The 26,753-nt window shown below is 47.6% G+C and overlaps 1 protein-coding gene and 1 pseudogene across 1 annotated transcript in view; one reads left to right on the forward strand and one right to left on the reverse strand.

Annotated features, from left to right (window-relative positions):
• LOC141112851 (serine/threonine-protein kinase Nek11-like) overlaps positions 1 to 26,753 on the reverse strand; it is a 274,187-nt gene that overhangs the window by 194,353 nt on the left and 53,081 nt on the right. The gene's annotated exons all lie outside the window — the stretch shown is intronic.
• Positions 10,069 to 10,153, forward strand: LOC141113029 (U2 spliceosomal RNA; annotated as a pseudogene).

Raw genomic sequence — 26,753 nt, forward strand, 5'->3', positions numbered from 1 at the left:
ACTGGTGAGGCTGCATGGAGGGGACACTGGTGAGGCTGCACAGAGGGGCCACTGGTGAGGCTGCACAGAGGGGCCACTGGTGAGACTGCACAGAGGGGCCACTGGTGAGGCTGCACAGAGGGGCCACTGGTGAGGCTACATGGAGGGGCCACTGGTGAGGCTGCATGGAGGAGGCACTGGTGAGGCTGCATGGAGGGGGCACTGGTGAGGCTGAACTGAGGGGACACTGGCGAGGCTGCATTGATGGACACTGATGAGGCTGCACTGATGGGCGCTATTTCTAACATAGACTCTCAAATGGACACAGAGTGGACACGCACACCACGTCATTAAGTGTTGCACCGCGCGCATCCGTGCACTGGGCCTGCTGCAAACCTCCTAGTTCTACTGTCCCGTATAGGGCAAAGGCGGCCGACTCCCTCCAAGTCTCTCCCTCGCCTCGGCAAACAGTGCCCGGTACGGTGGAACGAGGAGAGGACACATCAGCCAGCCACAGCAGGGCCAGGGCACCAGCCAACTGTAACCTACCCACCCACGGTGACGCACCCACACCAGGGAGCCAGCCAGCCACAGCAGGGTGCCAGCCACAGAGGACGCAGGAGCCAGCCAGCCACAGAGAACGCAGGAGCCAGCTACCGAGGACGATGGAGCCGGCCATCCACGGCAGGGTGCCAGCCACAGAGGAAGCGGGAGCCAGCCACAGAGGACGCAGGAGCCAGCCAGCCACAGAGGACGCGGGAACCAGCCACAGCTACAGTAGCCATAGTTAAGGTAAGAGGAGAGCTACTCGGTGCCAATTTTATTTCTACTTTGTGAGAGGTTGGGGCAGGGGTGAGAGTCATGGCACAAGGAGGGGGTCCAGTGAGGACCAGAGTAAATGAAGGTGTTCACTGTACACTCTGTTAGAAAGAGGCCCCCCTCCAGGTCCCATTATACTCCTTTGTAGTCTCTAATGGGTCCTGGAAGGGGATCTCTCTCTAACAGAGACTCTCTAATGGACACTGTTAGAGAGAGACCCCCCTTCAGGTCCCATTAGACTCTGTTGTAGACTCTAATGGGGCCTGGAGGGGACGTTTTCTAACAGACTGTCTAATGGACACTGTTAGAGAGAGACCTCCCTCCAGGTTCCATTTTAAAAAAGGCAGAAATTGTACTTTGTGCAAAATGTAGAGGCGGGATCAGGGGTGGGCCATGGGCGGGGTCAGGGGTGGGCCATGAGCTGGGCCTGACAGGGGGCCCTTGCTTTATTTGGTCCGGGGGCCCTGGGTGTTGTCAGTCCGCCCCTGACTTCCAGTGACCAGTATGAGAGAGTGAGAGCGATAACACCAAATTATACACACCTGCTCCCCATTCACACCTGAGACCTTGTAACACTAACGAGTCACATGACACCGGGGAGGGAAAATGGCTAATTGGGCCCAATTTGGAGATTTTCACTTAGGGGTGTACTGACTTTTGTTGCCAGTGGTTTAGACATTAATGGCTGTGTGTTGAGTTATTTTGAGAGAACAGCAAATTTACACTGTTATACAAGCTGTACACTCACTACTTTACATTGTAGACAAGTGTCATTTCTTCAGTGTTGTCACATGAAAAGATAGAAGAAAAGATTTACAGAAAATGTGAGGGGTATACTTACTTTTGTGAGATACTGTGTGTGTGTGTGTGTATATATATATATATATATATATATATATATATATATATATTAGAGTGCCAAAAGTATTAGGACGCCTGCCTTTACACACACATGAACTTTAATGGCATCCCAGTCTTAGTCCATAGAGTTCAATATTGAGTTGGCTCCGCCCTTTGCAGCTATAACAGCTTCAACTCATCTGGGAAAACTGTCAACAAGGTTTAGGAGCAAGGTCCATAAAGACATGGATGAGCGAGTTTGGGGTGGAGGAACGTGACTGGACTGCACAGAGTCCTGAGCTCAACCCCATAGAACACCTTTGGGATGAATTAGAGCGGAGACTGCGAGGCAGGCCTTCTCAACCAACATCAGTGCCTGACCTCACAAAATGCGCTTCTGGAAGAATGGTCAAACATTCCCATAGACACCCTCCTAAACCTTGTGGACGGCCTTCCCAGAAAAGTTGAAGCTGTTATAGCTGCAAAGGGCGGAGCCAACTCAATATTGAACCCTACGGACTAAGACTGGGATGCCATTAAAGTTCATGTGTGTGTAAAGGCAGGCGTCCCAATACTTTTAGCAATATAGTGTATCACTTTTTTGGGGGTTCTCAAAGGATCCCCCCCCCGCTGGAGGTACCTGTGGTTGTTCCCGGGATCTCCAGGTCCTCCAGGTAGCCCAGGACCATGGGAAACAGTTTGCCCAGTGAGAGCCGGAGGAACTTGGAGAACATTCGTTCCCCCCGACCCCTCCTGTGACTAATGATGCCGGAAGTGACATAATACAATAGTGTAGCTGAGGATGCAGCTATTAAGGCACAGTCTGTGATTGAATAGCTACATTGAAGGGCAGAAGAGACATTGGGGGTCTAATAAACCCTCAATGTCCCCATAAAGACTACCTGTCACCTGCCCATGCTATCACATAGGAGGCTTGTTAGCCCCCTTGTGATAGCAATAAAGTAAAAAAAAAAAAAAAAAAAAAGAATTATATAAAATAAAATTAAAAAATTAAAAAATTAAAGTGCTTCTACCACCCCCGCAAAGACCCCAAGTGTAATGTAGAGTAATAATTCTAAGGCCATAATTCATGGTTACCACGAAACTGATAGCCTGTAAAGGCTTTCAAAGTGTCACCTATGGAACATTTTGGGTGCCATATATCTTTTTGTGATTCCATGGGTGTGCCCAATTTTAAGACTTGACGTGTTTGGTATCTATTTACCCGACGCAGCTTATCTGCTTGTGGACCGCCCACCGTGCATATACTGCGGCAGGGTGGCTGCTCTGCGCTAGATCACGTAACTAGTACGCGACCCGTGCGCTGGGGTAGGGGGTGTGCCCGCTGCAAATCATTGCAGCCATATGCAACTTAGCTGACCTCTTAAGCCAAGCATCCTTAAAGCCCAACCCTGGGCTTCAGGTCACCCCACAACCTAGTTGCCCCCCCCCAGCAGTATTTTATGCTTTACATTTTATCAACAGAATAGAATAACCCAGGCCTCCCACAATAGTCACAAGCACAGTCCCACATATATCAACAATTCAGGCTCCATCTAGGGGATGTCTTTTTTGGGGGGGTTTGGGGTCCCAGGATACTCGAAAAGGTTAATAGCAATCAATGAGAGGACAAGCTTCCTTTCAGGAGCAGGCACATATTCTACAGTATCGAATCGGGTCTTACTCACAATGTCCTTGGAACTGTCTGCCACCCAGAATCCACGGGTTGATCTTCAGTTAGGGAATCAAAGGATCCTTCTCCAGACCAGGACTTCAGGACAGTGCCCTTCGGCAAAAAATGCATTAGTGATCTCCTCCAGGCCCCCAGCCCAGCTCCTGCTGAAGCTCAGACTGCAATCTCTTGTCTGAATAGCTCCCTCCTAGGGGCAACAGCCCCAGGAGAACTGGAACTTTTCCCTGAACTGGAGAGGGGGTTTAAGGTCAAAGGATACTTCAAAGCGTTAATAGCAATCAATGGGAGGACAAACGTCCTTTCAGGAACAGGCACATACTCAGCCCTGAATCAGATCTTACTCATAATGTCCCAGGAGCTGTCTGCCACCCAGCATCCACAGGTAGATCCTCAGTGAGGGATACAAAGGATCCTTCTCTAGACCAGCTCCATGCCGCCTCTGCAAACCCAGCAACTAGTCTGATTTCGGTGTCACAGACACACCGGTTTGGGATCCGTCCCCATTCACCATTAGCATACAGCAACAGCCCTGAAATACTTTGGCTTGATTATGTGTCGCTACTTTCAATAAAACAATTACAAATTCACTTTTCAGTTTGCATCTCATTGAATATCGGGTGCTCCTTTTGTTTTGCTTGCGTTTATCTAGCAAAGTTACTTTGCGGTATAAGCAAGGAAACTGAGAACTCTGCAGTGTGTAAATGTGCTTTTACTAAACAGCTTACATAGCATTTTTACCTAGCACAAGCCACACCACACACCACAGAAAACAGGTCTGCTTCAATTGACTTATAGCACAGATCCCGGACGAGCCCCCAATTGTTTTGCTTGCGTTTATCTAGCAAGGTTACTTTGCAGTAAAAGCAAGGAAACTGAGACCTCTGCAGTGTATAAATGTGCTTTTACTATACAAAAATTCTGCACATACAAAACTATTACAATATTAGGAATACGGTACAAAACTGACAGATATATCAAGCAAGATGCCTAACAAATAAGCAGAAACTGGTTTGTAACAGTAGAGATATGCTTAAAAGTTGCTTAACTCCGGTTGCTGTGTTTGTGATCTCCATTGGCAATGAAGACCCAAAGCTTCTTTAAGAAGTTGCTGGAAATCAGGTATCTTCTTCTTGGCTGGTACAGACTTTTGTGGACTTCCTGTCCAGATTATGCCTGACAACCCTTTTATATGTCAGGTTGTTTACCATAACAACAAACTGTGCCAACTATCAACAGTTCCTATTGTTTGAGGACAGCCTGTGTTCTTGTTACCAAGGCAATAGCTTGAGAAGCATCCTCAAACAAACTCAACAGTAACCTGATTTCTGTTTCTATGACCAACTACTAAACAGATCGTCCCATGTAATATCATATCCTAAATAATTAAAAAAATCATATTGTTTATCAAACGCAACACACCTTTTTACCTACCCTTACAAGTACTGTGAAAATGACCTGGAACGCTGTACCCAGAGGTAGCAGCCCAAGCCTCCAAAAAGGGCTTACCGCCACCCTTCTGTTAAGTTGGGCTGAAATCATCGGGAGAGAACTCTTCCAACCTGCCCCCACCATCACCCACTTACAGACCATCAACTGAGTGAGTCAGTCCAGCGCGATCTCCAACCCTAAAGAGCTTTCTCCAGATCAGGACTTCAAGACAGTGCCCTCCAGCAAAAAATCCATTAGCGATCTCCTCCATGCCCCAGACTGCAATCTCTTGTCTCAGGAGCTCCCTCCTAAGGGCAGCGGCCCCCTAGGAGAACTTGAACCCTTACCTGAATAGGAAAGAACACTCTGCCCAAACATCCTGCACATTTATCACCTCCCCAGACACCTTCTTGATGCCTCCTTCCAGGGATTGGCTGGGGCATGATAAATATTCAGCTGATTATGTGAATCTGCCTGTCCTATGCTCTGGAAACTTCTTTCAGACACAGGTGGGAGTAATCCAACTCCCAACTCAAGAAACCCTGAACAGACCAACACAATCAATCAATGCTCCACTCACTACAGTGGAGCCAAAAATGACATTTATTGCTAGCAGCTTAATTTAGAGGAGGGCGCACCCCATACATACCTTTCCAGGTGTCTTCCTGACAGTCAAATGATGAACTGGGCCATCTTCCTCTTCCAATGTTCTCTACTATTGGGTGATGCCCTACACATTACATGGCAGTGGACATTGTGATAACACCCTCAATAAAAGGTGAGCTACATAACACCCTGCAGTCACAGTATGTCCTCAGTCCCTGAGCATCAGTCAGCCCAGAAGGACATCTACAAATCACAATTAGCTGAAGTAAAATTGCATTGGATTCCACTTCTATTGAATAGTGTCCTATTGAAGAGTTAAGCTGCCTGTGGATGGTGCCAAGTCAACAGGTGACTGCAGAGGTTGGACTTGATGGACTTGTGTCTTTTTTCAACCTCACCTACCATGTAACTTTGTAACTAGAACCTTCAGGGTTCCGGTGCAAGAAACCATGAAGGGACAACTTTACCCCTATCTGGGACCCTTCTCTCTGTGCCCGGGTCCCTTCCCACTGATCCTGAGGCCCTTTACAGCCACTGTGGGACCCTTTATTATGGTCCTGCAGCGGGCCCCTTTCACATGTTCTGCAGCTGGCCCTTTTCCTGCCGTCTTGGCCACCTCCCCCCACAGTGGTGGAATGCCAGGGCCCAGTTGCAAGTGCAACCCGGTAGTTCCACCACTCGTGTCTGTTTTTTATTTTTGTTATTTTATTTTGTTTTTCTACAATTCTATTATAATTATTATTGTTTTTTACAATTTTATTTTTTATAACTTTTTACAGTTTTTTTAGGGGGCTTTAGTGAAATATCAGGGGTCTAAATAGACCTCTGATGTTTCACCTTTGAGACAGAAAAATTGATTGAGGACACAGCCCTCAATCTCCATCTCTGCAGCTTCAGCTGCACAGAATAAATGAACGAGAAGAGCTCTGTACAGAGGCTTCCTGTTCACAAACTGAAACATAATGAACACAGTTTACTATGCCTCAGTTATGAATGAACACAGGAGCGATCGGTACTGATCACTGAGTCTGTCCATTCAGAAAAGTAAGAGGCTGGTAAATGACATATTTACCGACCCCTTCCTCCGCTCTCCATCCTGGCACATCCCCCACAGCAGCTGGAAGGAGAGAGGAGGGGGGAAGCTGGAAGAGCTTCAGGGGACCAAGGGGGGGGGGGGTGAGGAGAGCACATAGGGAAGCAGGAAAGCACCCAGGGGCCCCGGGGGCAGCAGGACCTGGATAGGAGGGGTGGCGGGGCAGAATATAGCGTGTTTACTATGCTTCAGTTTGTGAATGAACAGGAAGCCGCTCATCACAGAGCACTGTATGGGATTTGGGGTGCACGTAGTCTGGAATGCAGTAGTCTGCGCACACCTATGGGTACATCCCTGGGTTACTGTAATGTCTGGACAGACTGGATCTAAGGAGGGATGTCAACGCAAAAAGTGGCATTTGAAACAGATCCCCCATTTCATATATGGGTGTCACAAATACAGGAAGTAAGGGAAATCTCCCCAGTGGGGTCACAGACAAACATAAAAAAAATAAACCTGATAGAAATGTTAACCCTTTCTCACTTTAATCAAAACTAATAAATGAAAGACATACTTATAAGAAAACAAAGTATCGTTCACCTTTTTTGTATCGTTCACCTTTTACTCGGCTGACGCTTCTTTCCTAATAAAATTAATCAAATGCGTTCCTTCATAATGCATCCTACTCATTACTTGTAATCTGGGTGTCAGTCACATTCTATTTTACATTATGGAACTTCTTCTGCATTGTTTGTTTAAATTTCATAAGGTTACGGAAGGAGCGGCGGCCCCTGGAGGTTCTCGGAAGCAGAGGAAGGTTCCTGGAATGTTTAATTGGCCTTGAATGCCGTGTTCTGGTTGCACCATGTTTGCTCCTAATGAAGAGGGGTAGGCTGCCTCTGGCGGCCTCTAGTGGCTGACGGTGGACTGCTTTTATTTTAATGATCAAGGTCACCGCTTGGGGTCAGTTCTCTGACAGCATCACAAGCTGCTGCAGAATCTCTTGGGGGAACGACACCAATCACTTCTCCAGCTCACAGAGTGACCGGACGCATGGCGCACAGGCCGGTGGACTCCCAAGATGCTTTGCACTGGCAGAATTTCACAGCGGAGCTCTAGTGGGGGGACTTCTTCTCAGTCCTGCCCTACAGAAGTCCGATCACGATGCCTCGCCACGAAATGTAAAATCATGTTCTTCCCGGTGGAAAAATAAAATCTGCCTGCTTGTTCTAAGCGATACATAAAGCTGCCTTTTCTCTGTTCAGCCTCAGCTAATTATAAGGACTTAAAGGGTAACTCCACTTTCGTGGGGGAAAAAAATAGCAAATAGAAAAAAAAATATTATGACACATACAATTGCTACACAAGTCATATTGTAATTGAATGTTATCAAAAAGGACCTTTTCTTTTCAATCTGCAGCCGCTGTCATTTTCTGTGCAATGCCATATGGCCACCTGGAGGCGCTCTGTACACAGATGGTATACAGAACACCCCCCCCCCCCGAAATGTCATTTCCTGCTTGTGTGATTGGCTGACTGATCTTCCCAGAAGTCTGCACTAACATACAAGTCAGATTTTGGGCATCCCCTGCAACACAAATGTCATTTTTGGTGAGGTACTCACAAAGAGAAATCACGTCTAAAAGGATGAAGACCCTGCCACTTTCCTCATTAGATCCCTGCAGGTGCAGCAGCTGATTGATGATTTTAAAGTCACTCCCATTCACATTCACATGGGCACAGAGAAACAAACAGCTATTTCTTAAGAATAACAAAAAAAGGAGGAATCTGCAACAAAGTTTGTTACAATCCCTGCAATGTACAGAGATCACCCAGAGGGGGAGGGGTTTATTCCCTGCAATGTACAGAGATCACCCAGAGGGGGGAGGGGTTTATTCCCCGCAATGTACAGAGATCACCCAGAGGGGGAGGGGTTTATTCCCTGCAATGTACAGAGATCACCCAGAGGGGGGAGGGGTTAATTCCCTGCAATGTACAGAGACCACCCAGAGGGGGGAGGGGTTTATTCCCCGCAATGTACAGAGAACACCCAGAGGGGGGAGGGGTTTATTCCCTGCAATGTACAGAGATCACCCAGAGGGGGGAGGGGTTTATTCCCTGCAATGTACAGAGATCACCCAGAGGGGGGAGGGGTTTATTCCCTGCAATGTACAGAGATCACCCCGAGGGGGGAGGGGTTTATTCCCTGCAATGTACAGAGATCACCCCGAGGGGGGAGGGGTTTATTCCCTGCAATGTACAGAGATCACCCAGGGGGGGAGGGGTTAATTCCCTGCAATGTACAGAGATCACCCAGAGGGGGGAGGGGTTTATTCCCTGCAATGTACAGAGATCACCCAGAGGGGGGAGGGGTTTATTCCCTGCAATGTACAGAGAACACCCAGAGGGGGGAGGGGTTAATTCCCTGCAATGTACAGAGATCACCCAGAGGGGGGAAGGGTTTATTCCCTGCAATGTACAGAGACCACACAGAGGGGGGGGGGGTTTATCCCCTGCAATGTACAGAGATCACCCAGAGGGGGGAGGGGTTTATTCCCTGCAATGTACAGAGATCACCCAGAGGGGGAGGGGTTTATTCCCCGCAATGTACAGAGATCACCCAGAGGGGGAGGGGTTTATTCCCTGCAATGTACAGAGATCACCCAGAGGGGGAGGGGTTTATTCCCTGCAATGTACAGAGATCACCCAGAGGGGGGAGGGGTTTATTCCCTGCAATGTACAGAGATCACCCAGAGGGGGGAGGGGTTTATTCCCTGCAATGTACAGAGATCACCCAGAGGGGGAGGGGTTTATTCCCTGCAATGTACAGAGATCACCCAGAGGGGGAGGGGTTTATTTCCCGCAATGTACAGAGATCACCCAGAGGGGGGAGGGGTTTATTCCCCGCAATGTACAGAGATCACCCAGAGGGGGAGGGGTTTATTCCCTGCAATGTACAGAGATCACCCAGAGGGGGGAGGGGTTTATTCCCTGCAATGTACAGAGATCACCCAGAGGGGGGAGGGGTTTATTCCCTGCAATATACAGAGATCACCCAGAGGGGGGAGGGGTTTATTCCCTGCAATGTACAGAGATCACCCAGAGGGGGAGGGTTTTAGTCTCAACAAAAGTGGAGTTACACTTTAAGCAATGGGACAAGATGGTCTGAATCATAAAATGATGTTAAACAATGGATATTAACCCCTTGATGACGTCAGTACGCAGATATGCGGCCTCACAGCGCGCTCCCAGCACAAGGACCGGGGTCTCACCGAGAGCCCCAGGTCCCATACTAACGATCGCGACTCGGAAATACTGATTCCAGGTCACCTGATTCGCTGTGAAAGCCTCTGATTGGCTATCACATTGATCAGTGAATATGAAGCCCGCCCCCTGTGTTTCTCTCTCTGTGAATGGCCAGGAAAGATACATTGTATCTCTTTCTCTCTCCTTGCAGAGTGTTAAAAAAAATAATAATAATAAAAAAAAATTAAATAATAAAGAAAGAAAAAAAATACCTAGATCAGGGTTTGATTTAGGTCAGTGCCAGGGCTAGTGTTTGGGTCAAGTAAGGGTCATGGTCAGTATATTTTGGGCAGGGTTTCTTTGTAAAAAAAATATTTTTTATATTATTATCAGTGTCGGTGTGTCTTTGGTAGGATAAAAAAAGTTCGCTTCTCGGCCTTTTGGCTAAGATCAAGTGTAGTATCTGTTCTTATCAGTTTCCAGAGGAGGCGATGTTGGCCCGACCAATAGTGGGAAGGGCGCATGCAAATCCGATGGTGTAATTGGACCTGGACAGACGGTTGAGGGAAAGTCATCACCTGTTGCCCATGGGGGCTTCAGTGGGCCTACCCAACCAGTCTAGAAAGGACCTCCTGGTGAGGATGGGTGCTGCACATGGGTCTGGCCGGAGGGTCGGGTCCCTGGCCTTCTGGCCTGGATTGTGGTAGCTCTAGCTACGGACAGTTATTCGGGAGAGAACGCTTACTACCCCTTTGAGGGGGGGGGGAGTGGCTAGTATTTCCCGAATGTAATTAGGTAGGAGTGATGGGAGCGACGGTGGAGCCTGATGGTAAAGGGCTCCCACCAAGCTTCTGGATCTCCACGCCTTTCTGCCTGTGGTGGGGGCTGCTGTGGTCTGGGCTGTGGGTCAGGGTTGAACTTGAAAGCCTATGGAGTAGTGCCCCTGGAGTGGCAGGCCAGGGGTGCCATAGAATCACTGTGTGTGGCAGACACTTTGATTTTGGGCACCAAGGTCACTGCACCATAACACGCTTTTTAAGCACCTGCCTCTTGGGCCGGGCCTTTTGGCTAGGACCAGAGGAATTTTTTATTCCTGGCCGGAGGGCCTGGTCATTGTGTTACACAATGGCCACTTCTCACTCTCCTCTACTATCCCTTTCCCCCACTTTTTATTTATTTTAAACCTATGTAGTCACGTCTTGTTTATGTCATGTTTGTCTCACTGGGTGACGAGTAAGGATGCGGGTCCTCGGGCCAGCCCTGAAAGTCTTGGGAAGGGGTGGACATGGCCTTTTGGCCTAGTTCGCCCTCTCTCATGGGGTCTCCCTTCGGGGGAGCCCCACCTAGTACTTGGGTGGGTCCTGTTTCGGCAGGCCCTCCAGAGAACGGGGTCTGTCTGGTTTCGGCCAGATAGACCATTGTAAGTACCTTTGTCCCCGCAGGAGCCTAACGCCCCGGGGGATCAGGGAATTGGCACGTCTGTGTACCCGTGGCACTTTTTTGTGAGCACTCTTTATGTGTGTGCACATTTTTTATGCACCGGGTGAAGTTTTTGGGGTGTGTTTTGCACGCCATAGGCTTTCAATTAAAATTGATCAGTGAATATGAAGCCCGCCCCTGTGTTTCTCTCTCTGTGAATGGCCAGGAAAGATACATTGTATCTCTTTCTCTCTCCTTGCAGAGTGTTAAAAAAAATAATAATAATAAAAAAAAATTAAATAATAAATAAAGAAAAAAAATACCTAGATCAGGGTTTGATTTAGGTCAGTGCCAGGGCTAGTGTTTGGGTCAAGTAAGGGTCATGGTCAGTATATTTTGGGCAGGGTTTCTTTGTAAAAAAAATATTTTTTATATTATTATCAGTGTCGGTGTGTCTTTGGTAGGATAAAAAAAGTAAAATGCACATTCTTGTTTCTGGGCTGTACTCCGGGTACAAACACCAAATATTGTCCACATATGTGGCATCACCGCGATCGTCAGGAGCGGGAGGATTTATTTTGGGTTGTTCTTTGGTGGTGGGTTACGACAGTTACAAGAAATATACAGCTACGTTTTTAAATATGATTTGTTTACGGGCCAGTTTTTCTTTGATAATAAAAAATAAATAAAATCAGGAGACATCCATTACCATTTATCACCAAATGAAAGGCCAATTAGTCTTGAAAAAAAAAAACTGGTATAACCCACCAGGATGCACAGAGTAGTTGTGATGATATGTATATTATGTACGGTTTTACTAACACGTGTCAAAGTTGCAAAATTGTGCTTAGGCATTAATATTTGTTTTACTCTTAGACAGGAAGGGGTTAAGCCCTAAACCGTCAAATACAAACCTGTACCACATGACAGGGCAGGCACCCCCCCCCCCCAGTCTGGGCCCGTGAGATGGGGTAAGTGCGGGACCCAGACTGGGGGGGGGGGTGCAGTGCCACCCGTGACCTGGCCGACTGAATGGGAGGGGTGGGCTTCGGCGGCGTAGGATTGTTTGCCACCCCCCCCCCAAAAAAAAACACCAGCCGCCACTGGATGAAGACATGAACGGACGGGGGAGTTTGCCATGAATGATTTCCCTTTGGCATTATTACAGTATTCTGAATCTGAATATTAAAAATGATCTAAATAGTGTTTTTAGTTTGTGGTGCTGAGATCCGGATTACTTCCTCTGTAAGTCTCTCATAGTGAAGAAGAAATGGGTTCAATGGGCTCCTTTCCCGGAGCAGTATGTAGGGCAGATTGCGTGCCTCATCCCAGCAAAGTGAATGTCGACATCTGTTCCACCAAATTGCTGGCAGAGAGGATTTGCCCGGATTCTTTAATCACTTATTGTAAGCAAGTTCTGCTGAGCTTCAATCGCTCTCAAATTTTAGTGGCAGAAGAAGAGAAAGATTCATTGTTATCAGTAAGACCCCCCCCGTCTTATGGATAGGCTTAATGTGTATTGAATATTCGGCGTACATTGTATGTCCTTCCCTCAAATGATTCGACTCATCGCTTCTCAGCCTTTTGGCTAAGATTGGGTGTAATATCGGCTCTTATCAGTTTTCTGGAGTGAGAACGGAGGCCCCCCCCCCCCCATGGTGTGAATGGTGGGAAGTGATCTTCCTCCTGGGTTTGTTCTGGCCTGGTGCACCGGGGTTGTCCCTGATTGAAGGTAAGACTCTTCCTAAGTTCTAATGCACAAACAACCATTTATATTGTAGTCCAAACAAATGCTAATGCACCATACACATGAGCCTTTACCCCCCTAAATAAATGTGAAGATACACTTGTGTAGCATAGGTAGTTCATAAAATATTCATAAGGAGTTAATAAAAATCCCATAGGAAGGGTGTTGTCCTTCAGTAGGCAGCTCCACCTGAGATAGGAACGGATCTCTGAAATTACAGAAAAAAAAGGAACACAAGGGGGCGCCAGCTAAGTGCAGCATCAACGGGTTTATTACGATTAAAAAAGCCAAATGCAAACTCACAGAAAACTTGCCTCTCCTTCCACCTTTGCACTGCCTCTTTATTGCTGAGCCCGGGATTCCCACTCCTAACCACCTCTGTTAAATAGAGCTTGCCTGCCTATTGAGTAAGGAGCCAATAGGAGTTCTGAAACGTGTTACCATAGGAACCAGCCTGCACCAGGTGTGACGTCACATCCTGCTTTGTGTCCCACAGTGGCTCTCCTCACTTCCTGGATCATTGGACTTGGTTTCCTCACAGACAACATGCTGCTTGCTCTCAAAAGCGGCTCTTTCACTGGACGGTTTCCATCCAATGTGGCGTGGCTGCAGATAAGCTCTTTGATTTTATATTTCTGTGACTGTACATTTGGCTTTTTAATCGTAATAAATCCATTGATGCTGCACTTAGCTGGCACTCCCTTGTGTTCCCTTTTTCCTTTAAGTTCTAATGGCTTTCTGGTAGGGATGGTGCTCAGAAGCAAGGAGGAGAGGACTTGGACTTATCACATGGGATGCTGGGACATGTAGTTTATGGAGAAACTGCTACACAACACAAGGATGGCTACAAAAATGACAGATTCCAATACTACAGCATGCAGGTTCATCAGAACTTTTTTTAGGTGCACCAACGCTTCTTAAAGGGCCCCAATGATAGCCGGTAGAATAAACACCCTGAGGACTGCCCCTTGTCACTGAACCTGTCCGCAAGTCCCCTCCATTTCTCTATATCCATTCTTGTCTTCTCAAAAAAAAAAAAAAACCCCATTGAAATCCATGTGTCCGGCGCCCCGCACGTATATTGGAGGTTGGACGCATGGAATAAGGGCAGGGGGGGCGGCAGCGCCCCTGCTCCCACAATGGAGCGGCCGCCACTCCTTGTTATCAACTTCATTGAGTGATAATATATTTAGTTTTCTTTTATTAACTGATTTGGTGTCTGTTACATTGTTGCTGTGCACCGAGGTCTGGTTCACACCTAGGCCATTTTTTGTGCTTTTTGCAGATTTGCACTACGGTCCATTTAACATGGTTTCCTATGGAACGCGATCTGTAGTGCAAATCTGCAAAATGAAAAAAAAAGCACTAAAAATGCCAAAGGTGTGAACCAGGCCTTAGAGTTACTGTCAGTGATTTCATGTGATTTTGTGTTCAGTGCAATCAACCAACCTGGTGTGTCGGAGAAGGTCAAGGCCAAGGACAGGGAGACCCATCTTAACCAGCGGCTCCTTCAGCGGTAGCGGTACATAGGTATTTAGTTGTTTGAATACCCCCCAGAATATCCTATTACTTTCCATTATTTTCGCCTTCGAGTAAAGTGGGTGAAAATCGCAGTCAGTGAATACATTGTAAGATGAACGGGGCGTTACGTACAAATTCCTAATATCTGATAATAAGAGAATAGAGAGCGAAACGTAATGCACGCGGCACAAGCCTAATGACGCATTTCGGTCTGTTCAATGAGGCCTGGCGCTGTTATTTGTGTATTACCGAACGTCTCATTATACGGGGAAGAGGGAGCGTACGTTCGCCTCTATTCACTCTGCTACACGGATCCTCACTAAGGTTGTCAGCTGTGATTCACCGAGCGCACAAAGGCCTGATTAGCAGCGTTGCTCGTGTTTCATTTCCCATACGAAGGCTGCTGAGGATTTCATCGCTCGGGATTATAGACAAGTCTGGGAAATCTGCGCCGCTCCACTTTCTGCAGAGTCCCCCGCTCTGATCCGCCATCCAGAAAGAGGAGACCAGATTACCGATGGGGCGGGTGAGGGGGCAGAAGAGGCCGCGGTGGAGCAGCTGAAATCGCAGATGAAACACAAAGAAGAGAGTTGCTTCACTTGCCGAAGGATTTGTATCTCCGGCTCTCTGGATTAGTGTTTTATATAACCCTGCCACACAGCGCCGCCAGGAGGACGACACCGGTAACCATTAAGGAATACAGCAGCGTCCACTCTCCACCCCATCTGCTGATTGGACAATGAAGGAACAGCTGCATTCTGATTTGGTCATCCCTCTGCTCCATCTGCTCTCTCTTTCTGTTGCTTGTCAGCAGATTTGTATGGAGCCAGGGCTGTTGCAAGGATTTTTGACACCCTAGGTGAAACCTCATTTTGCACCCCCCCCATTGGCTCCACCCCTGACTCTACCCCCTTTGCCCTGCCCATGTATACCCCACCTTTTTAATGAAGCGCCCATCAATGCAGCCTCACCAGCACCCATCAATGCAGCCTCACCAGCGCCCATCAATGCAGCCTCACCAGCGCCCATCAATGCAGCCTCACCAGCACCCATCAATGCAGCCTCACCGGCGCCCATCAATGCAGCCTCACCAGCACCTATCAATGCAGCCTCACCAGCGCCCATCAATGCAGTCTCACCAGCGCCCATCAATGCAGTCTCACCAGCGCCCATCAATGCAGCCTCACCAGCACCCATCAATGCAGCCTCACCAGCGCCCATCAATGCAGCCTCACCAGCACCCATCAATGCAACCTCACCAGCACCCATCAATGCAGCCTCACCAGCGCCCATCAATGCAGCCTCACCAGTGCCCATCAATGCAGCCTCACCAGCACCTATGAATGCAGCCTCACCAGCGCCCATCAATGCAGTCTCACCAGCGCCCATCAATGCAGTCTCACCAGCGCCCATCAATGCAGCCTCACCAGCACCGGTCAATGAATCTTTGCTTGCTTCTATTCATTCGGGAGTCGGGACACAGACACAGTCCACCTCTGCGCCTCTGACACTATATGTGAACGGAGCGGCGGCTGCCTGCTGATGCTGAGACTTAGTTGCTTGCTGCAGAGAGAAGAGAGTAGGAACACCAATGGCCTGGCGCCCTAGGCAGCGATGCGCCCTATGCGACTGCCTAGTTTGCCTAGTGGTAGCACCGGCCCTGTATGGAGCACTTCTGATTGGTTCCCAGTCCAGCCCTTCTAACCACCAAAGTGAGAGGATTGCAATAGACTGATATCAAGTCAAAATAGACTTTGACTTTAAATACATTGTCAGACATTCTAACCCTTTCCCACACTACTAACACGGAGTAAAGCGAGAGTAAGGCGCTGAGGCCTATAGTTCATGATGGAGCCTCCAGGTTCTGCATGCAGGAAGCCCATCTAAGCGTATGGGGATGCAAAACGCATCTGCTAGTCCCAATTTAAAAGGCATGTGAGTGAATGCTGGCCACTAGCGTTTCATTCACATTAGTGGCCAGTGTGAATGCCCCCCTTACCTTAGTGGCCAGTGTAAACCCTTATTACATTGGTGGCCAAAAAAAAAAATCAGCATTGCCATTGATTGAAACAAAAGCCAAACTGCATGGAGGGGGGGGGGGCAGGGGGGCAGGGGGCGAGGGGGGGGGGGGGCAGGGGGGCAGGGGGCGGGGGGCGGGTTGGCCCAAGAAATTTTTTTGCCCAGGGTCCGATCAATATTAAAGACGGCCCTGGGTGGTGGAGGCTGGGGCGGATTGCAAAAGGGTTTTTAGCATTCCCTAAGTGAGGCTATTCCCATGGAGGGTCTCGGGAAGGTGTAATTATGGAGAAGGTATCTACAGAGAACCCAACCCTGTGAGTACTAATGACCATCAGTGCAGCAATTCTACTTAGATGTGTTGAAATTCCTTCCTTAGGACATAAAGGTCAACAGCCAGGAATGTTGTGTGGAGGCCTCTGGCATAGTGTGGTCACAATATGGCGGAGGGGTTTGGCCTTAGCAGGATGGGCAATGTTCTAGCCTGATAGGAGTGGGTGGTGCCAATTCTAGCCTATACAGTAACTAAGCCCCTTTTACAAACAGAAGTACAAATCCACTGGCAGGTAACATTATCCCCATGCAGGGAAAAGGACCCCTCCCTGACCCCTTTAAACTCACCTTGCCAGCACTACCCCGCTGATTTTTCCTCAGCCGTAGATGAAAACACTTCCTTGTATTTCTGGATATGGGGGTAGCTCGTGATCTCCTTCCCTGTGATGGGACTTAGGTCTACTAGCAGCCAATCACAAGGCCCAAGCACTGTCCCTTGACCTGGCAAGTAAAATCACCCCCACCCCCCCCCCCCCCCCCCCGGTCACTGGTACAACTGTTCTTAATGTTGGTGGCAACAGAAGAAGAAGCAGTGAGATGGCACTACCAAGGGGAGTATAGGGGGGTCATTTGAAAAGACATTGTTACTTTGCCCTACATCAGCAAGCGTCTCTTTAAGTTTTCAATGGATTTGTTTGGACCGAAGTTCTCCTTTAAATGTGGTGCTTGTTGAAGCTTTACTTTATTATAGGATAGGAGAGTATCTTCTCTAGTCGCTGGCACTCACACAAACCCGTAATTTGCGTATAAAATATTCCTGTCAACTTCAAAACCAATTTTTCTTTAGTTATCCGGGAGGCCCCTTTTAGTGTTTCATTAACTTGAGAGCACTCAATCTCCGTCTACTTCTGGGAGCCAGGAAGGACTCAGATGGGAGGAAAAGACCTGGAAAACTATTCGCTTGATTGGGGACACGCTAGGCGAGTTCTAAGTGTAAAATTAATGGGAAAGCAGAGAGGTACGGCTCTACGAGATGAAAGAAATCCTCATCTGCAAACCTGGAGCTTCACAGAGGATGTAATGGTTCTACGGTCATGCCTGACTATTGAAACCTGACATCCAGACATCAAGGAGGGAATGACGTTCATTGGGAAGCAGAGACAAATCTCCCTGAATCAGCACAGGATAAACAATGAGGACCATCGCTTGAGGCAGGGACATTCATGAAGATCAATAGTTCAGCAGTATTTTTGCTCAGGTGTACATCAGGTATGGTTAAGTGATATCACAAATTCCGTGACCGACTTGGTCAAAAGTCACAGCCTATGTTAGGAATTGTAAAAAAAAAATGTCCATCATACTGTCACATTCAGGGTTCAGGCTCCGAGGCCAGTAGCCATAGCAGCAGAGAGGCTCCCACCGACAAGCAGTATAGGTATACAAGCAGGTCACCTTGGCGGATGACACGGGCTCACCCGATGTGCAGGGTCTACGCACTAACCTGTGTTCACCAGAGCTCCTGATGGTGGAGATGGGTTTTGCTGCATGTTAGTACCAGATTGTGGTCCTCAGGATCACCCAACCAGGAGATGAGCAAGCTGGGGTCTAGTTTCAAATATAGCAGGTAGGGATCAAGCAGAAGCTTAGTCAGTAAACAAGCCAAAGGTCGGTAAGATTTGGTTGCAGGTTGGGATCAAGCAGAAGCATAGTTGAGGAACAAGCCAAAGGTCAATAATGAATGGTTGCAGGTTGGGATCAAGCAGAACCACAGTCAAGGAACAAGCCAAAGGTCAATAATAAATAGTTGCAGGTTGGGCTGAAGCGGAGACATAGTTGAGGAACAAGCCAAAGGTTGGTAACAAGTGGTCGCAGGTTGGTATTAGGCAGAAGCATAGCCGGGGAACAAGCCAAAGACTGATAACAAATGGTTGCAGGTTGGGATCAAGCAGAAGCATAGTCAAGGAACAAGCCAAAGGTGGGAGTCATTGTTCTGGCTCATTATATTGCATGTGAAAATCCCAGATTGAGTTACTAAGCTCTTTAACCACTCCACTCCCATGCTACAGCCGTAAGACAGCTACAGTGCAGGCTTAGATTGCTGGGAGGGCGTCCAGGTACGTCAGGAGTACATACATCAGGGGTAGGCAACTTCGGCCCTCCAGCTGTGGTGAAACTACAAGTCCCATGAGACATTGCAAGACCCTGACAATCACAGGCATGACTCAAGAGGCAGAGGCATGATGGGATTTGTAGTTTCACCACAGCTGGAAGATCGAGGTTGCCTGCCCCTGATGTATGTACTTGCGGGGCGCGGGCGGCATGCTCTGTGATCACCGAGTCCTTGGCACTCGGCTGATCATGATCCCGGCCCTTTACTTTAATGTAAACAGAAGCCAGTAATCGGCTTTTTTTTCCTCACGCTGACAGCATGAGGAGAAGAAAAGAAAGGCGATTGCCAGCTTCTGTAAGAGGGACGTCGTTCCCACACAGTAAACAAAAGTGCTGCTAACCAGTGCCCACCAGTTCAACCTATCAGTGCCACCTACCAGTGCCCATCAGTACTGCTAACCAGTGCCACCTACCAGTGCTTCATTATCAGTTCCACCTACCAGTGCCCATCAGTGCCACCGATCAGTGACGCCGATCAGTGCCACCTACCAGTGCCCACCAGTGCCACCTATCAGTGCCCACCTGTGCTGCCAATCAGTGCCCAGTGCCTCATTATCAGTTCCACCTATCAGTGCTGCCTATCAGTGCCACCTACCAGTGCCTATCAGTGCCCAGTGCCACCTATCAGTACAGCCTCCTCAGTGCCTCCTGATCAGTTAAGGCTGCACTGATAGGTGGCACTGATAGGTGGCACTAATGGGCACTGATGAGGTGGCACCGGTGAGCACCAGTGCCACCTCATCAGTGCCCATTAGTGACACCTATCAGTGCCACCTATCAGTGCAGCCTCATCGGTGCCTATCAGTGCAGCCTATCAGTGCCCATCAGTGCTGCCTCATCAGTGCCCATCAATTAAGGAGAAAAATTACCTGTTTGCAAAATTTTATGACAAACTATGAAAACTGTTTGTTTTTTGTTTTTTTCAAAATTTTCGGTATTTTTCTGTTTGTTTAGCAAAAAATAAAAACCCCCCAGAGGTGATAAATTCCACCAGAAGAAATCTCTATTCGTGTCAAAGATTGGCCGCACTGAAAGCTGAAATTGGCCTGGGCAGGAAGGGGGTATATGTGCCCATAAGCAAGTGGTTAAACAACTCTTTTTTTTTTTTTTTTTTTTTTTTTTTTTTAGCAGGAAAGATAAAATAAAATATAAAATTACCAAAACTCCACCTAAAAATAAATAGTATTTTAAATATTTATCTATGTTTGGCCAAAGCTTTTCTTTATGTTTGGTAGAGTTAGGTTAGAATTGGAAGCCCTGTCTGGTTTTATTGGGGCTGTTTTATTAGAGATTTCCCCAAATTTACTGTCCTGATGACAGCAGTTTTACTGGAGTTGAGGGAAAATAGCAATGCGGACAGAAATAAATTTGCTTTTTTACTTACATAGCAGCAGGTTGGAACCCTTGTCAGCTTTTTATCGCTCTCCGCGTCCTGACTATAGATTTTATGAGTCTGGTCAAACTGTTATGACCCCAGTGGGATACGTCTCTCAATCAGAGCCCCTAATAGAAGCAAAAATCTTACATTTTGTTTTCCTTTCCCACCCTAATGAACTGAAACAAATAACTCTGGCTGGACTTGCACTAAAAAAATACAATTTAATTTAATTTTGTTGCAGTACGATTATATTATTTAAAGAAATGATATACAAAACCACCACTGTGCATTCCCTTTAGGATGGTAAATTAAACAAGTTCGCACTCTTGTTTTATAGATCATACAGATCATTCTTCCTTCAATATGTTTGTAGTACAGCAATTAAAATAAAATTAAAGTGATACTAACACACGCTGTGTAATTTCCATCCCCCTTCTATTTCTGAAGGGGGATGGTGACGCTGTAATTATTTTAATTAAAAATATATTTTTATAAGTCCAAGTCACGTGACCCAGCTCTCTCCCAGGAGCTTCTATTCCTCTGCTGCTGGTCACATGTTCAAAAAAACAAAAAAAAAAACACAGCCTTTGGAATACAGAGTAAAAATAAATAAATATCAATAAACTGTTTTCAATTGCCACACAAATATATATTTGAAATCAAAATCTTTATTATTTTGTGGCAATAACATGGTGTGGGGGTTGGATTTCTGCCAGTCACAGGCTGTGTCACGCCCCCCTCCAGCCTGTGTCTTAGAATAAGAGGGAGGAGAAGCCTCCATTAATCTACATGTAATATCCCGCCCCCTTTGTGTTTAGCTGGTTAGTGGGCGTGGAGGAGGAGGAGGGAGTGGGATGTCATTTACCACTGTGTATACGCCCACATGTGTGACTCTATAGTCACCTGGGCTGCTCAGTTGTGATAGAGAGGAAATGCTCAGGATAGAAATTCTCTGAAAACTGAGCATGTGCAGAGCTGCCAACACCGCTCTGCAAAATCCCTATCTGTATGTGGAAAATGGACAGTAGGGGGAGATAGAGAGCAGAAGGATCAACCAGGATTTTTGCAGAATACAGAAAAGGAATCTCATAGTGATGAGTGAGTATGAAGAGCAGGGAATACACCATTTATTCATCGTTTTTTATGATGGGGGTTCAGCGACACTTTAAGTGGTGAATTTTAAGCAGTGCTTAAAACAGCCAATCTCAACTAGGGTTTCTCCGGGGGGGGGGGGGGGGTTGGTTGGAGGTTCTTTGAGCTGAGGCTGATTGACCTCCCATTTAATGGTGCCTACATAGTTCTGGCTCCAGCCCCATATTGTAAACCCTGCCAATTATGACCCCAATTATATTTTTAGGTGTCTGTAAAAATGGCATTCTGACTACCTCTGTAAGGGGCATTTTGCCATTTTTTGCAATGACCCCGATTAACTGGTTCTAGAAAGTGTTTCGAAAGGCCTACAAATTATTTTGGGGTTTCCTCTGAGGTTAAAAGGTTGATAAATTCTAGCTTAAATTACGTGTCTCAAAAATCCAGCCCACAACATCAGTTACTTCAGTCATTTTTTTTTTTTTTACTTTTCCCAATATGGTAAGTGCAGTAGAACCACGCTGGGCCTTTACAGCACCTTCCTACTCAGATCAGTACGCTTTTATTTTTGTTTCACAAGACTCTCTTCGTAAGTACTAGAGTTTGAGGACACCTCCATTTAAATGGAGTTGACCCCTCTTTGTGCCAAAGACAGCCCCTGCTCTTCTGGGAAGGCTTTGCACAAGATTTTGAAGTGTGTCTATGGGAATTTGTACCCATTTAGCCAGCATTTGTGAGGTCAGTCTTTGATAGTGGATGAGAAGACCCGAATCAGCATTTTAATTTATCTGAACGGTGTTCAGGAGTGTTGAGGTCAGGGATCTCTGCAGGCCAATTGAGTTCCTCAAAATGGCCGAACCATGTCTTAAATGAACTGGCGTTGTACACAGGGGCACTGTCATGATGGCATATATAAAGACCTTCCTCTTGTCTTAGGACTATGTTGACCTTCCTCTTCTCTTAGGACCATGTTGACCTTCCTCTTGTCTTAGGGCTATGTTGACCTTCCTCTTGTCTTAGGACTATGTTGACCTTCCTCTTCTCTTAGGACTATGTTGACCTTCCTCTTGTCTTAGGACTATGTTGACCTTCCTCTTCTCTTAGGACTATGTTGACCTTCCTCTTCTCTTAGGACTATGTTGACCTTCCTCTTCTCTTAGGACTATGTTGCCCTTCCTCTTGTTTTAGGACTATGTGACAGTTTTCCAGGAACAAGATCACCAAATGAGCACTTATCTTCTCCTACGGTGTCTCCCCTAGCTGGCCAAACCAGGGAGACTTTTCTCTGTTGATGCTCCCTTACTAGCCAGTGAGGTTCTGCAGAGTTGGGCCGGTGAGGGAGTGAGGCCAATTAGATATAGCACTGACTGGTCATTCTGTTGATAATGAGGTGTGAGATGGCATTGATGCTTCCCATACGCCAGGCAACTGTAGGACGATTCCTGGATCTCAGTAAGCCTCTTCCTAGTTTTCAGCGATCAGATTATCAAAAATGTGTTGAGAATTTGATTGCAACCACCTCATTGGCACCGGAAAAAACATATTTGATCCCAGATATGGACAGCAATATTCATAATGACTGTCAAAAGGCCTGGATGGACTGGTGTCTTTATTCAACCTTATGTAAAGTCTGCCAGATAGTCATCAATTAATCCTTAGAGTGGTTGTAGACATATACATAGTGAAGTGACTGGCCTCAGGTGATACACAGAGATTAACCGTTTTCCGCCCGCCCAACGTCAAATGACGGAGGGACGGTGCGGCTCTCGCTTTGGGAGGACGTCATATGACGGTGCCCCAGAACAGCCGCTATGTTGCTAGGACGCGGCATGGCTCCCATCTCTATAAAGAGCCGCAGCTCTTTAACCATGTGATCGGCTGTGTCCAATCACAGCCGGTCACATGTAAACAAGGAAGTGCCGGGAATCGGCTCTCATCGCCTCACACTGACAGAGTGCATGTCGAAGAGTGCCGATCAGCGATCAGCGGCATCTCCTCACAGAGGAGACCTGCGCAGGTATTCAGGGCACTGATCATCAGCGCCCTGATTAAAGGAGAGCCCCAGCAGTGCCCATAAGTGCCACCAATCACTGCCCATAAGTGATGCCAGTCAGTGCCTCCCATCAGTGCCCATCAGTGCTGCCTATCCATGCCGTCTATCAGTGCCCACCAGTGCTGCCCATCAGTGCCTGCTCATCAGTGCTGCCCATCAATGCCCATCAGTACTGCCTATCCATGCCGCCTATCAGTGCCCACCAGTGCTGCCCGTCAGTGCCCACCACTGCCACCTATCAGTGCCCACCAGTGCTGCCGTCAGTGCCCACCACAGCCACCTATCAGTGCCCACTGCTGCCGCCTATCAGTGTCCACCAGTGCCACCTATCAGTGCTCACCAGTGCCTCATTTAAGTGCCGCATATTAGTGCCTCCTCATCAGTGCCCATAAGTGCCACCTCATGAGTGCCCATCAGTGCAGCCTCATCAAAGCACATCAGTGAAGGAGAAAAATGACTTATTTACAAAATTTACTGATAGAAAATAAGAAAAACTTTTTTTTTTCAAAATTTTTGGTCTTTTTTTTAGTAATAAATAAAAATCCCAGCAGTGATTAAATGCCACCAAAATAAAGCTCCATTTGTGTGAAGAAAAAGATTAAAAAATAATAATTTGGGTACAGTGTTGTATGACCGCGCAATTGTCATTCAAAGAGCGACAGCGCTGAAAGCTGAAAAATGGCCTGGGCAGGAAGGGGGTGAAAGTCTCCAGTATTGAGTTGGTTAAACAAATCCTCCTACATAAGTTATCCACAGTCTTCTCTTCTCTACAAGTCCAGAATTTATAAAGGTTGTCTGAGCTGTTCGAAAAAAAGGGGGCGGAGAGCTGAAGTTACACTCTGCAGAGCTCAGTAAGGAGAGTTCTGGGAGCTGATTGGAGGGAATAGACACACAGCACACACAGGAATAGAGCCGAGGCCGTCAGTCACAGGCTGTGTGCTGGAGCTCCCTCCCCTGTCACCTTGTATCTCTTGGTGTCAGAGAAAACTTGTCTTGCAGAGGAAGGCGGCAGCAGACAGAAATGTGCTCTGGACTGAGACAAGTACACACTATAGAGGGATATGATTTGTTCAGATTTCATGTCTGAGGTTTACAACCACTTTAAAAAAAAAAAAAAAAACAGAAAACGCAAGTGTCACGGACCTGGCCGGGACGGAGGCTGTTGGAGAGGACTGTATGCAGGCCTGTTGCCCACCGATTATGGGCCCTAGCATTTGGGGGAATGGTGCTCTCTGTGAGCTGTATGCCTGGGGACCCTGGGGTTGATGTTACTATGGATTCAGCTCCATGTCCCCCCAAAACACACAGACTCTGGAACCCTTTATATGCCATATTAGAATGGTGACTGATTTATACCATTGGGACTCGTACTGTTAAATGCTAATGTCATCAACTCTGCTATAATGTGTTTAGTGTGGCTCTAAGAGTCTTTTCACCCATTGTTGTTTGTATTGTTAATTGTATTAATGTGTGAAGCCCGGTGCCCACAAGACTGTCATCTGGTCTGGGTACATTTTGTAGTAAATTAGGTCATGTTAATTAGGTTAGCTTTGAGTCATCCCTGACATAAAAAGGTCTGTGAGATCTCAAAATAAAGGCAGTTCTGATGTACTCCAAGACTGGTGTTGTCTAGTTCTTGGGGTTTCTATACCCAGATCCATTGGACTCGTGTTCCAGAACTTAGGAAGCGGTATACAGACGGAAGCACTCAAGCGGAGTGTGGGGCGTTCCGTGACATTGGTGGCAAGCAGCGGGAAAGCTTCCTGAAGTCTGAAGTCTGGGACATCCAAACCTCCAACTGGATCCAAGATCAGCATAGCAGACTTCAGTCACCCCAGCGGAGATATGGACCTGGCATCAGAATTCCCGGGGCTGCTGCGGATCATCCTTTCAACGTACACCAGGACTGTGTCTGAGGATGAATACCTGGAGCTCAGGCAGCTGATTCGGGTGGAGCTCTGGAATGCAGCCCTCCGTCTCGCTGGTATAAAACAGGGCAAGTGCTTTCAAACCCAAGAGCAACGGGCCAGTGACCAACGGGCATTGCGGATGGCATTCCTGGGAGAGCAGCCCCAGGAGCAATGGGTGACTGAGTTGGACAGGTTGGTCCAGCAGGAGATAGAGCTGGACAATCGTTATCGGGCTCTGCAATGGCACGCAGAGGAGGGATATTTAGGGGAGACAACAGAATGCTCTCCGGAGGGATATGACTTTGGCGGCCCTGGATTGCTGTGGGAGAACCTTACAGATCTTTTTATGTTTGGCGATGAGGGGGAACCTGACCTTGAGGACATGAGAGACTATAGAGAGTCTATGCTCGGTCTTGCAGGGGTCTCAGAGCTCAAACCTGATCTGGACCATTTGCTAAGGAAGGAACAGCATCTGGAAAGGGCATACAGGAAACTGCTAGAACAAGTTCAGCAGCATGCCAGAGAATCGGCAGTGGAAAATCCGGAGATTGCCGTCCCCAAACCTGAAGTGCTGACAACAGGGCAGAGCTCTGCTAACCTCTGTCCAGAAATGATAGCATCTTCTGGGTTCCCATGGACAGGAGATGGTGAACCTCTATTCTCAGACATCAGTTGCAGAGACATGGGATTTGATAGACTTTTCTGCTGAGGAAGAACAACCTGATGAGCCTCCAGCAGAAGAGCTGCTATCAGGGCCAAAGTTCACTGTGTTCTGCCCAGCACCAACAGTGGCTTCGGCCTTACTGAGAGAAGAGGTAGTCGGCCTTTCTCCCACAACACTGACAGGGACATGTGATTTTCTGCCAGCAGCATCTATGGAGTTAAAACAAACTTCTCCAGCTGAAGATCTGGTAACTGAACAGAGGGTCCAAGACCTCTGTCCCACACTTTTACCAATTCCAGAGACTGGGGATTTAATAGACGTTTCTGTAGAGGAGGAACCACCTGGCAAACCCCCAGCAGAAGTGCTGGCAACCGGACAGAGGGTCCAAGACCTCTGCCCCACACCTGCAGCAATTGTGGAGGTCCAAGGAGAGAATGCAGTCATCACCTCACAACTGCAGCTTGATCTGGTGTCGGTTGATGGGGCTTCAGTCCCCACCTGTATACCCCAGGAATGCTGGGCAGTCGGCCCAGATCCCCAACAGCAGGATGGAGTGAGCCCAGTCCCCCTGTCTTCTCTCCAGCGGCAGAAAGGATTCCAGGGAGAAGAGCCAGTCCGGGCCTCTCCCCAGCGGCAGATATGTTCTCTGAGAGAGGCAGAGGTTGGCTGGGTGAGTGATACTCTGTTTGGAATAATTTATTTGGGGTACGGTGTGGGTACAGGCAGTAGAGGACTGGAGCTGTTTACTAACTTCGGAGTCAACCCGTCTGGGGTCTCCTCCTGTGTTAGTCTCCTGCCGAAAGGGGAGAAATGTCACGGACCTGGCCGGGACGGAGGCTGTTGGAGAGGACTGTATGCAGGCCTGTTGCC

Source organism: Aquarana catesbeiana, linkage group LG11 (assembly GCF_042186555.1).
Source record: "Aquarana catesbeiana isolate 2022-GZ linkage group LG11, ASM4218655v1, whole genome shotgun sequence".
NCBI lineage: Eukaryota > Metazoa > Chordata > Amphibia > Anura > Ranidae > Aquarana > Aquarana catesbeiana.